The following is an 11,922-nucleotide window of genomic DNA, read 5'->3' as shown; positions in this document are numbered from 1 at the left end:
TGGTTATGTATGTTAGAGCAGTGTGGTGTAGTGGTTAAGGTGTTGGACTACGACCTGGGAGACCAGGGTTTGAATCCCCACATAGCCATGAAGCTCACTGGGTGACCTGGGGCCAGTCACTGCCTCTCAGCCTCAGGAAAACCCTATTCATAGGGTTGCCATAAGTCGGAATCGACTTGAAGGCAGTACATTTATATTTTATGTTGAATAAAAAGCCTATCCGAAGCTTGGTTGCAGACGTACGCAGTCTTCCCACCTTTAGTCTTCTAACAGACGTGCTCTGGAGAGAGTTAGGGCACATCCACACCATACATTTAAAGCATATCCAATGTACATTTAAAGCCCATGGCTTTCCCCAAAAGAATCATGGGAACTGTAGTTTGTTGAGGGTGCTGGGAATCTGTACATGTGTCGGGGAAAACCATAGTTCCTAGAATTCTTTGTGGGAAGTCATACGCTTTAAACGGATGTAAGAACATAAGAAGAGGCCTGCTGGATCAGGCCAATGGCCCATCTAGCCCAGCATCCTGTTCTCACAGTGGCCAGCCAGATGCCCCAATGGGAAGCCTGGAAGAAGGATCTGAGTGCAAAGAGCACTTTCCCTTCCTGCAGTTTCCAGTAACTGATATTCTGATTGGAGGCAGAGCATAGCCATCGGGGCTAGTAGCCTTTGATACCCTTTTGTGTGGTGTAGATCTGCCCGCAGTGCGATGGAAACATTGTGTATCCGCTTATGATTTCACTGGTCATTTATTTATTTAACTCAGTAAGGAATTAGGAGGTGGTGCCTTTGGTAATGATTGCCTGAGTTGCACTGGTGTCACAGAGGGACAGGGAAGACACATACACCCCCCCAATGGTTCTAGGGGTGAGCTGATGTTTCACCTTCAAATAGTGAATTATATCATAAATGTACTTACCAAGTTTCACTGTGATATCTTAGTGTTCAAGGGAGATGCAATATGTGTTACGCTTTTCCCTACCCCACACCTTAAAATTGGTATTTGAACATTAAATGGAGAATTACATTCAGAACATGAACACCAACTTTAATTCTGACATCTTAGGGCGGTATCCAACAAAGTTGTTAGTGCAAGGACTTCTGGCTGTGCAATAGAACTTCCTTCTCTTTTCCTCTTGCGCCCTCCCCATATCCGCTCTGCAAGTTTGAGAGAGAAACCCCAGAACAGTTACAGGTGGTGTCTGGGGAGAGCAGGGGGGGTTGTTCAATTTCCCAGCCAGAATTCCTTGTGCTAATAGCAGTTGTATACTGGCCTTAATCTCCAAAGGCAAATATTTTGTATATTTTGCTATATTTTGCCTCCTCCCTTTGGAAGCAGGTGCAAGGGGCACGCTGCTATTCAAGTTTTCGAATGCAAAGCTAGGTCTTCAGTTTTCCAACCACGTTTCATTTCAGCATCTCTGTGTTCAAGGTAGTTAGAAACAAAACAACTGTACAAGCACGTCAAACCAACTGCCTCGCTGCACTATGTGACAAAAATGCTCAGACTTGCAGATCTTGGCCCAAAGGTGGGGGAAAACCCTTTGCCTCCATGAGACTGTCCAAGGCGAGAGCTGCTGACACCTCGGCCATTTTGCTTCGTTCAAGGGCTCTCATCAAGGCTCCTTTGACTTCTTTATTGCGCAAGCTGTATATGATGGGGTTTAACATGGGGTTGATGATCGTGTAGAAGACGGAGATGGCTTTGTCCTGCTCTGGCGTGTGCTGCCCCTTTGACCGCATGTACATGAGCATTGCAGTAGTGTAGAAAATGGTGACCACCGTTAAGTGCGCCGAGCAAGTGGAAAAAGCTTTCTGCCGGCCGTCGGTGGAGGGGATGCGCAATATGGCGATGATAATGCGTATATAAGAGAGCAGGATTAAGATAAAGGAGATTATCTCGGTCGTTATGCCCCCCATAAACATGGCGCTTTCACTTACAGAAGTGTCGGTGCACACCAGCTGAAGCATGGCTGGCACTTCACAGAAGTAGTGATTGATGACGTTGGAGCCACAGAGAGGCAGCTTCAACACACAGAGTGGGACCACCGACCCGAGAAAAGTGCTGAGCCAAGACCCGGCTGCCATGCTGATACAAATCTGCCTGCTCATGAGAGTGGAGTATTGCAGTGGGTAGCATATGGCGATGTACCGGTCGATCGCCATCACAACGAGGAAGATGCATTCTGCCGCCCCTAGGAACAGGGTGATGTACATCTGAGCCTCGCACAGCTCAGCCGAGATGGATTTCCTCGTCACTAAGAAGTTAATGAGCATTTTGGGGACCACAGCTGAAGTGCAACAGATATTCAAGACTGCCAGGTTGCAGAGGAAGAAGTACATGGGTGTTTGAAGGCGGGGATCCAGGCTGGTCAAAGTGATCACGGCAATGTTTCCAACCAGAGTTACCGTGTAGATTGCTAGGAATATCACAAAGAGGAAGACTTCGGCTAGTGGGGAGAGAGAACCCCAGGAGAATGAATTCTGTGATGACCGTTAAGTTCCCCTGTCCCATTGTTAATGGTTGAGGCTGACCTGAAGGAAGGAGAGACATACTGGTGTAGTGATGCAAGTGCTGGTGCTCATCTTGGCAGCCCCCATAGATATACCCATTAGGAGAATCCACACGCACACTTAAACCCCAAAGCGGCAATACACAGCGTAATACCCAATTTATTAGGATCAGCATGACTGCAATCCTGTGCATAGTTCCCTTGTAGCAGTTTCTGTTGATCTTGTTTCTGAGTGCGGAGGTTCAATTTGCCAAACGTCTTGAGAGCTTCAGCCTGCTGAAATGCAACCTTTAGTTTTTAATTAGGAATGCAAGCCTAGCATTTAAATTGCTATCAATGGAAAATAGCCAGCACTGCCATTTTATTTTCCTCATTCTCTGACTTCTTCTCCATGCTAATTTATTACAAACAGACTTGAAAGCTTCGTTATAACCTCATTCAGTTGCCAGAGCAAAGAGACTCTGTCACTTACCCTAGTACTCTGGCAGATGACATCATTGCTCTGTGGGATCCCCTTATGCCGAGATGGGACATGTCATCTAACTAGCACTGGTGGTAGATTAAATAGCTGCATCGTCTGCTAGTCACTCGCCCTTTTCCTTTGTCTTAAAATAAATTTGCTTCCATCTCTGTGGAATTTCTTTGGGACACCGAAGGCAGTGTAAGAGAGGTTGCGATGGGACGGCCACCTCTTGTACAAACTTGTCCAAGTATCAACATTGTCCTCAGAGGCTCCTGAGGATTGGCTGTGTTGCCTATCCTGACCAGCAATCCAAGTCTGAGGATTGGCTGTGTTGCCTATCCTGGCCAGCAACACCCTTGTCTTTCCCAGCTTTCCTGGAGAGGCCAGGGTCAAGCCCTGCATGCAAAGGAGTTGCTTTACCATGGAGAAATGGAGGCACCTGATGAGTATAAGAATCTGCCTTATACTGAACTGCACCCATTGATCCGTTCAGCTCAGATACTGGCTGGCAATACATTTCCAGGTTTTCAGTCGGGATGTTTCCTGGAGGTGCCAGGGATTGAACGTGGGACCTTCTGCGTGCAAAGCAGATGCTCTGTCACTGAGCTGCAGTCCTTCTCCGGACCCTAGAGGCACTACCTTGGTTATTATTGTCGTTGTTAATTTATAGACTTTTGGGTTTTTTTGCAATCATTGTTTTAATGTTTTTTTTCCCTGTGTCTCTTTCTTTTGGTACGCATGCAAAAAGCCTGGTTGGTTGTTGCATAATAAACTGAACTGAACGTTAATTTATATACTCCACCAAATAGGATTTTAGGTGGCTTGCAAAGCATAAAAACCAAGTTACACAAGACATTAAAATGTGGAGATGCTAAAATGCAGACATCCATGATTAAAGTACACACTAAAACAGTACCATTAAAAGGATGCAGCAATGAAAAACAGGAGACTTGGCTCAAGAAATCCTTGGGATGCAAACAGGTGAGTCTTCAAAAGCCAGAAGAACGCTGATACAAGATTGGGACTCTTGTGTTTGAACAGGAACATTCCATAGCATACCCCTGAAAAAGCCCACCTCTGTGTCACCACAAGCCTATAAACAGGCTGTGGCAAGGCTACCCAGCTGAAGACCTTTTAATTTTCTGAGGCTTCTTATTGTGTTTTGACTTCTTAGATCCAACGATGTGGGTTTTCCAGAAAAAAATATATGAATTGGAACATTTTCCAGAAATTAGAGTAACATGCACAAGGTATTTTAATTACTTATTTATTTGTTTACTTTTTAGATTTATATCCCATCCTTCCTCCCAGTAGGAGCCGAGGGCAGCAAACGAAAGCACTAAAAACACTTTCAAACATCATAAAAACAGACTTTAGAATATATTAAAACAAAACATCTTTAAGAACATTTTTTCAAAAAAGGTTTAAAAACATTTTTTATAAAAAGGGTTAAAAGCATATTAAAAAGCAATTCCAACACAGATGCAGACCGCATTGCATCGGACGCTTTTCAGTTTGCACCAGAAAATGTTCTAGAGAGTGAACTAGTTTAGCATGTTTATTTTACTTGCATTTAGTAAACAAAGCTGGAAACTTTGAAACTGCCAACCTAGCCTATGACTGCATTTGCAAATGGCATCCGTTCACTGTTGCTAATGAACTTATGAAATGGAGCATTTTTTATGTGGAAAAAGTGAAAAGCACAGGGAATTTTTCTGCCCCATTGTGATTGTCCAGATCGTGATGCCCTCCAGATATTGTTGAACTACAACTCCCATCAGACCCAGCCAGCATAGCCAATGGCCAAGGATGATTGGAGTTACAGTCCACCAACATCCGGAAGGTGCCACATTGATTATCCCTGCTTTACATCTTAGTCTTTTGGTCTTCCTTTATGCTGAAACGTGAGTATTGTGCTGCTGGTTTTAATTTGCTTTGTTTTTATTTAAACATTGCTGTCCTTAAATTGGGGAGGGGGTAGTTAACTTGTCCACTGGATGTTTTTCATCCTTAGCTCTTTTAACAGGGGCTGCACTTGGAGAAAAATAGCAAACGTAATGTGTTTCCAGGTGAGAAAGCATGGGAAGGCCAATGGGCTAGCTCTTTTCTCCCAGCCACCACCTCAAATTGCACCCTAACGCTTGTTCCATGGGGAAATCTATGCACTCCATGTTGGGTCCTGCCACTGATGCGGCTCATGGCATTCTAGGAAGATGTCCTATACCTAGGCAGACCACTGAGCTCTAGATTGTCCACATTGAATGACAGCAATTCTCCAGGTTTTCAGAGAGGAGCTCTCCCGGGACTTACCGGGAGGTGCCAGGGACTGACTGGCACCTGAATACTTTACCACTCAGCTATGGTCCTTCGGAGGATGGCAACAAGGGAGAGGGCCTTCTCAATGGTGGCCCCCAAATTATGGAATGATCTCCCTGATGAGGTGACCCTGGTGCCAACACTGTTATCTTTTCAGCACCAGGTCAAGACTTTCCTCTTCTCCCAGGCATTTTAACAGCATTTGAAGAGCATGCGTTTTTAACTTGCTTGTCGTTTTTTATGGGTTTTAATTTGGTATGGTTTAAATTTTTATACTTGTTTTTAATGTTCTTAATCGTTGTAAACTGCCCAGAGAGCTTCGGCTATGGGGCAGTATATAAATGCAATAAAGATATAAATAAAAGGAGCTGGGCCCCAAAAGGCAGAAAGGCCAACAGTAGTCGGTATTCCCCATTCCACATACTAATCAGGACTGACCCTGTTTAGCTTCTGAGGCCACACTCACACCAGACATTTATTTTGCTATCATTCCACTTTGAACAGTCATGGCTTCCCTCAAAGAATCCTGGGAAGTGTAGTTTATAAAGGGTGCTGAAAGCTGTTAGAAGACTCCCATTCCCCTCACAGAGCTACAATTCTCAAGAGTTTTCCGGAAAGAGAAAATGTCTGTTAAACCACTATGGCAAATTGTAGCTCTGTGAGGAGAATAGGGGTCTCCTATCGACTCTCAGCACCCTTCACAAACTATACTTCCTGTGACTCTTTGGGGGAAGCCAAGACTGTTTAAAGTGGAATAATAGTGGAAGAAATGTCTGGTGTGAATGTGGCCTGAGATTAGATGAGTTTGAGCATCTTCAGGGTGGCATAGCTGTAAGTTCTAGTATTATAAGAGACTGAGGCATTTTATCCACACCGTGCATAATGTTATATGCTACTATCAAGTCCTCCCCCATCGCTTCTTTTTTTCTGAAATAAAAAAAGTCCCAAATATTGTATCTTTTCCTTGTAGGGGAGACGTTCCAGTCCCCTGATTGTTGTGGTTGTTTGGCACCTTTTCCAGCTGTAAAATGCCTTTTTTTTTTTTAACGTCGGCAACTACAACTTTATGCAGTATTCCAACTGAGGTCTGATGAAATTTGTATTAAAGCACCATGATGATGTTTTGCTGGAACTGACCCTTACAACAGCAACTGCAATGAATAGCAGGGAACAGGAGTCAGATTTCTAACGTTGTGCCCCCCACCCGTCTGTTGCGTCCCCCATAATTTACCTGAAAAGGCTGCTTCTTTATGTCATTGTCACTTCCTCAGCAGGGAGTCTGTATACAGAAGCAGTTTCTCTTTTCCCCTTCTTCCTGAATTCCCTAATTCTGCATTGCAGTGTCACAGGAAGGGTTAGCCATAAATGATCGATGTAGCGAAGCTTCACTGTAGCTTAAGGCGTTGTCAGAATCTCAGGGTGTTGTGAAAGAAACAATGGACTCAAACAATTTCCTTCCCCCCAAATGCAATACCACTTGTGGGGAGAATCTCTTGATATTCTCCAGAGAGCGAGAGAGACTAGGGAAACTTTCTAAAGGACCTTTGAAATACACGTTTGGGATTCAGGGATCACAAATTCAAATGTGCAATTAAACTACATTGGCACATATTTAGATATACAGAAATTTTGCTTGCTCATCCAGATGCATCTCTCTCCATCACATGGAAAACACAATACTGACTTTAACTGAAATTTAGGGTAAGGGCTTCGGGTGATGAGGAGTTGCCTTCGCTGTGACCTTCAGCTAGGGTTGGGGGAGAAATTTGATTCGGCTCATGTTTAAAGACAAACCTACCCAATCCACACTTTCTGAAATGATACATGCAACAGAAACACAGAACATCCTTCAAAATTTGCACTTCCCTGAATTTTGCAATGCAATTCTCTAAGTAATGTATGCAACCATGCATATACTGTGGGCTGGGCTCCTACTAGGAGGAAGGGCGGGATATACATCTTATAAATAAATAAATAAAAATGTGCATAAAAATACATATATTAATGAAAGCAATGTACAAAAATATATTTGGGAAAATTGCTTTGCAAAAAACAAAATTTGACAGATTAATCATGGATGGAAAGAGGCTGGCAAAGATCCCCTTGGTCTGAGGCTCACAAGTGACTTGCAATTTCTTAAAAAGCATCTAATACAACATTTTAAATACATCAAATGATAAAGGAACTTTCTTAACAAAAGTGCTCACCCTCCAATAACATAATAAAGACACATCCTAACCCACCCGACGAAAAGATGGACACCAGTTCGCCTAAAGACTGATAGTGATGGCGCCTGGCGCCTCTCGCTACAAAGGACATTCCACAGTTGGGGAACCAGCACTGACAACACCCGATCATGTGTTGCCAACCTCTGCACCTCCCTTGGAGGGAGCACATTCAGATGATGAGTGTAAGGTCCAGGTTGGTTCATGTGGGAAGGCGGTCCATAAGGTATTGGGGTCCTGAACCACATAAGGCTTTATAGGTCAAAACCAGGACTTTGAACCGAGCCTTGAAACTAATTGGCAGCCACTACTGTCAGGCCACGATCATGAGCAAACAGTGCGAATTGTGTTCTTTTAAAAAAGTAAACAGCAGGTGCAGGGAATCAGATCCAGATCTGGGCTCTTGGCCTTTGATTGGGCTTTTTATATATCCTTAAGATGCCCTGTCAGAAGGGGTGTAGGCATCCAGGGTCGTGGAGGGTCACATACCCATTACTTTTGGGGGATCAAGGTGTCAGCTATGTATGAGCCAATCAGCATGAAAATGAAGCATGGTAGCCAATGAGAAGAGTCCTTGACCTTTTGTGCTGATTGGAGCCAATCAGAGTGAATGGAGGTGTCAGCCACTGAGAAGCTCTTCTCAGTAGCTAACACACAGTTTCCCCTTTCATGCTGATTGGCTCCTAGGGAGTCTGTTGTAGTGGAGAGTGAACAGGGAGAGCAAGCTAGATGAAGGAAAGGGAGAAAGGGGGCATGGCTATGAGGGGGCATGGCATGATATCGTGAAGGGACCCAGCACTTCTGGATTTGCCACTACACTACTGCCTGGCCCAAAGCTCTGTTTTGGTCCAAAGCACCCTCAAGTGGGTCTTCTCTGGTAATACAGTAGATCAATCAGCTATGACCAAGGGGACTTCTCTTTGTGTCTCAAAATAAGCCTTGAGCCAACATACATCAAGGAAACTCATACAATCTTAGACTGCATTTACACTCTGCGGATCACAAGAAGTCATAATTCTGCTCTGGCCAAGAAGCATCTGGAGCCCTGCATCCTGATCTGGGCACCACCGCATCTTAAGAAGCACATTGGCCAACAAGAGCAGCAGCAGCTGGCACCCATTGGGGCTGGTGGGGCAGGAGGCAGGGAGCCCCAACAGTGGGTGGTGGCAGAGCCAATGACAGGCAGAGCCAACCAATGCTAGCTTTGCCCCTGTCCTCCTCCTCCTCCTCCCTGCCGAGTTCTACAAAGGCAACACTGAGACTTAGGGCTCATCCAAACCATGCTAAAAATCCACATTCTCCATATTGGAATTGTCCACTGATAGTCCAAACCTGATTGCGTTGCACTTTCTTTGTACTCCAATCAATCTTTTTCCTTATCCACAGTTGTAGGCGTCCCCCCCCCTTTTTTTTCCAAACTCCTCTTCCCCAGGGGTGTAGTTGTCCAGGGTCTTAGGAGGTCTTAGACCCCTTACCTTTTGGGGAGCAGGGTCCCTATGTCTCCAGCATCCTGTGAGCCAATCAGCATGAAAGGGCAGTGTGTTAGCCACCGAGGAGAGTCTCCTAACATGCTCCATTGTCCTTTTTGGCTGATTGGAGCTGATCGGAGTGAAAGAAGGTGAGACAGCCACTGGGAACACTCTCCTCTATCATGCTGATTGGATCCTAGGATGTCAGTTGTTAAGGGAGAAGGCATTAACAAGGATCTTATTCTCAACCCCTCAAAAAGAGGGGAATGGGCAAGGCTGTGACTAAAATGAAGGGACCCTGCACTTCTGAATTTGCCGCTATGTTGCTGCTCCTCCCTCCTCATCTTGTTGTGTTGCTGATTGGCTCAGATCGGAAGGGAGAGGGGTGAGGGAGCCAATAGGAACCGAACAGAAGCAGGAGGTGTGGAAGGAGGTTAAACTGTGAATCAAATCAGCAAGCACCCCTCTTTGGCAACTGTTTGTAATTGCTGTTTCTCTCCTTTTCGGTGTATACTTGGTATTGGAAATTCTGAATCAAGGGAGGGGAAAGTGTGGGAAGGCAGAGGCTGGAGGAGAATGTCATATAGACAAGGGTGTATTAATGGAGGCACAATGGGTTAACATTACAGATTTTACGGGTGCATAGATGAACCCTAAGGAGGTGGACTGATCACAAGTGGGGAGAGTGCTGTGCCCAGGTCCTGCTTGCAAGCTTCCCAGAATCATCGGTTTGGTCACTGTGAGAACATGAAATGGAACATTTGTTTGTTTAAAGGCCTTTCTAAACCGCATAATATTTCAAACCTTTCCAAGCACACTATAAATACAATGTTCTTACTTTCTTGTCCTTGGCTAATGGCTGTGCTTGCTGCAGCTGATGGGAGTTGGCGCCTGCAACACCTGGAGGCCACCACATTGGCTACCCCTGCTGTAGTGCCATCCTGTCCTTTTAGATCCTGCATTGATTCAGGGTTCAACTAGATGACCTCTAAGATCCCTTTCAACTGTAAAAAATAAAATAAAAAAATATATGGTTCCTCAGGGCCTAGTCAAACACATTGTACAAAGTTTATTACATGAGTGGGATTTGGGCTTGTAAGCCAAATTGGGAGACGTTCCATAATTGAAGTTTGAAGCAGTTTCTCCTGAGATAGACTCTGCCCTTATGGGAAATGTATCACCCGATCTTGCTGAATGGTCCCTTAGCACTCATTTCCCCTGCTCTTAAGGTGCCACACGGGGCCCTGAATGAAGTAGCTCATTCTTCTTTTCTTTACAAACTTTTGCCAACAAATTGTATTCAGGTTAGTTCAATCAAATGAGTTCTCCATTCTTTCCGGTGATCGCACAAGTACCAAGCCAGGGCAAATTTTTACATTGGCACAGAAGGTAAAAAGGAAGAGGAATGGCCTTAAAAATGTCTTAACTGCAACAGACCAAGATCTGTTTTATTTGAGGGTTTTGATTTTAAAAATAGACAAAAAGTTTCACAAAGTGCTTCACAACAGTACATACCAAATAAAACCATAGTTTAAAAAAACACTACCAGATAAAATCAAACATTTCAAACAGCGCAAAATTCTACTAACTGGTATCCAATGTTAGTCAGAGTAGACCTGTTGAAAACAGTGGATTAGGTTCATTGATTTCAGTGGATCTGCTCTGAGTACAAGTTAATTGGAGACGATCCTAAAACTCATTTTTACCATATTAAAACCAGGATGCATCCACGGACTAGCACAAAAAGCTACAGTAAAAAGGTAGGTCTTTAAAGTTCTTTTAAATGTGTTGTGAGTTGGAGTCTGCCTCACTTCCCAAGGAATCATGTTCCATAACTGTGGGCCACCACCAAAGAGGCTCCATTCCATCCAATCTGGCTTAGTTTCTCCATTTTGTACAGTGGCAAGCCAGAAGCCTTTTGGAACTCAACAGCAGAGCATAAAGGGGGTGTTCTTTCCCCATTGCTTACTCCCAGTGCCTGGTATTTAGTCTATCAGTGGGACCTGCAATAAAATGTCACAGTGTGGTATGTTCCTGTTCAGTGTCCCAGCTGGCCAGCCATGTTTTCTGTCACACTACTGCATTCCACCCCCACCCCCGATTTCCCACCCCCTACCAATAGTCGGATTGCATTTTGCGGCCATTGAGCATGCTCAGTGCTTTGGATTCACCCTCCCCTATATCCTTAGGTTTACTTTATTTAAAAGATATTCTCTACTTCTGCAAACCTTGGGGGCTCCTCAGAGCATGCTGATCCCTCTGTCTTATAAGTGGATGAGACTGTTTTAGGCTACATAAGGATCCACGCTCAGAGAATGAGTTTTCTGTTACTAGCATAAAGAAGTTGGACAAGCAGAACCTACGACTAAGTGTTGCAATGTGGATACTCCTATTCACGGTGCCAGCCAGCCAGCCAGCCATACCCTCCTCTACTTACTCCATTCCATTGTACCCCTCTCTGTTTTTCCATTTCCCCCTCTCAATTTTCCATTCTCACTGAGTGTACTCAGACCTCATGTGGCTGCTTTGGCATATCCTCCCACCTCCCCCCCCCCCAGATTGTTGTACTTTTGCAAAACTTGAGGTTTCCCCTCTAGGCTGTCAGTACCTCCCTCTTGTGCACAGAGGGGCTATTTTGGCTACATTAGGACTGGCACTCAGAGAACTGAGTTAGCTATTAGGACATAGAAGTAGAATCTGCAACTAAATGTTGCAGTGTAGATGCTCCTGTTCAGGGTTCCAGCCAGCCATACCCTCCTCCATTCCATTTCCATTCTCTCTGTTTTTCTTTCCCCCCCCCTATCAATTTTCCATGCTCACTGAGCACACTCAGTCCTTATTGGGCTGTTCTGACATACCCCCCTCCTTTATGGCTTCCCCTCCCCCCTGCCAAAATTGTATTATACTTCTGCAAATGTAGGGGTCCCCCTTTAGG

At 44.7% G+C, this 11,922-nt stretch overlaps 1 pseudogene; it reads right to left on the bottom strand.

Moving 5' to 3' along the window:
* Positions 1-1,504: 1,504 nt before the first annotated feature.
* LOC133372065 (olfactory receptor 10A7-like) lies at positions 1,505-2,516 on the bottom strand (annotated as a pseudogene).
* Positions 2,517-11,922: the final 9,406 nt, after the last annotated feature.

Source organism: Rhineura floridana, chromosome 17 (genome assembly GCF_030035675.1).
Source record: "Rhineura floridana isolate rRhiFlo1 chromosome 17, rRhiFlo1.hap2, whole genome shotgun sequence".
Classification (NCBI taxonomy): domain Eukaryota; kingdom Metazoa; phylum Chordata; class Lepidosauria; order Squamata; family Rhineuridae; genus Rhineura; species Rhineura floridana.
Note: the sequence above shows the minus strand (reverse complement) of the source record. Positions and strands in the feature narration are given on the sequence as shown.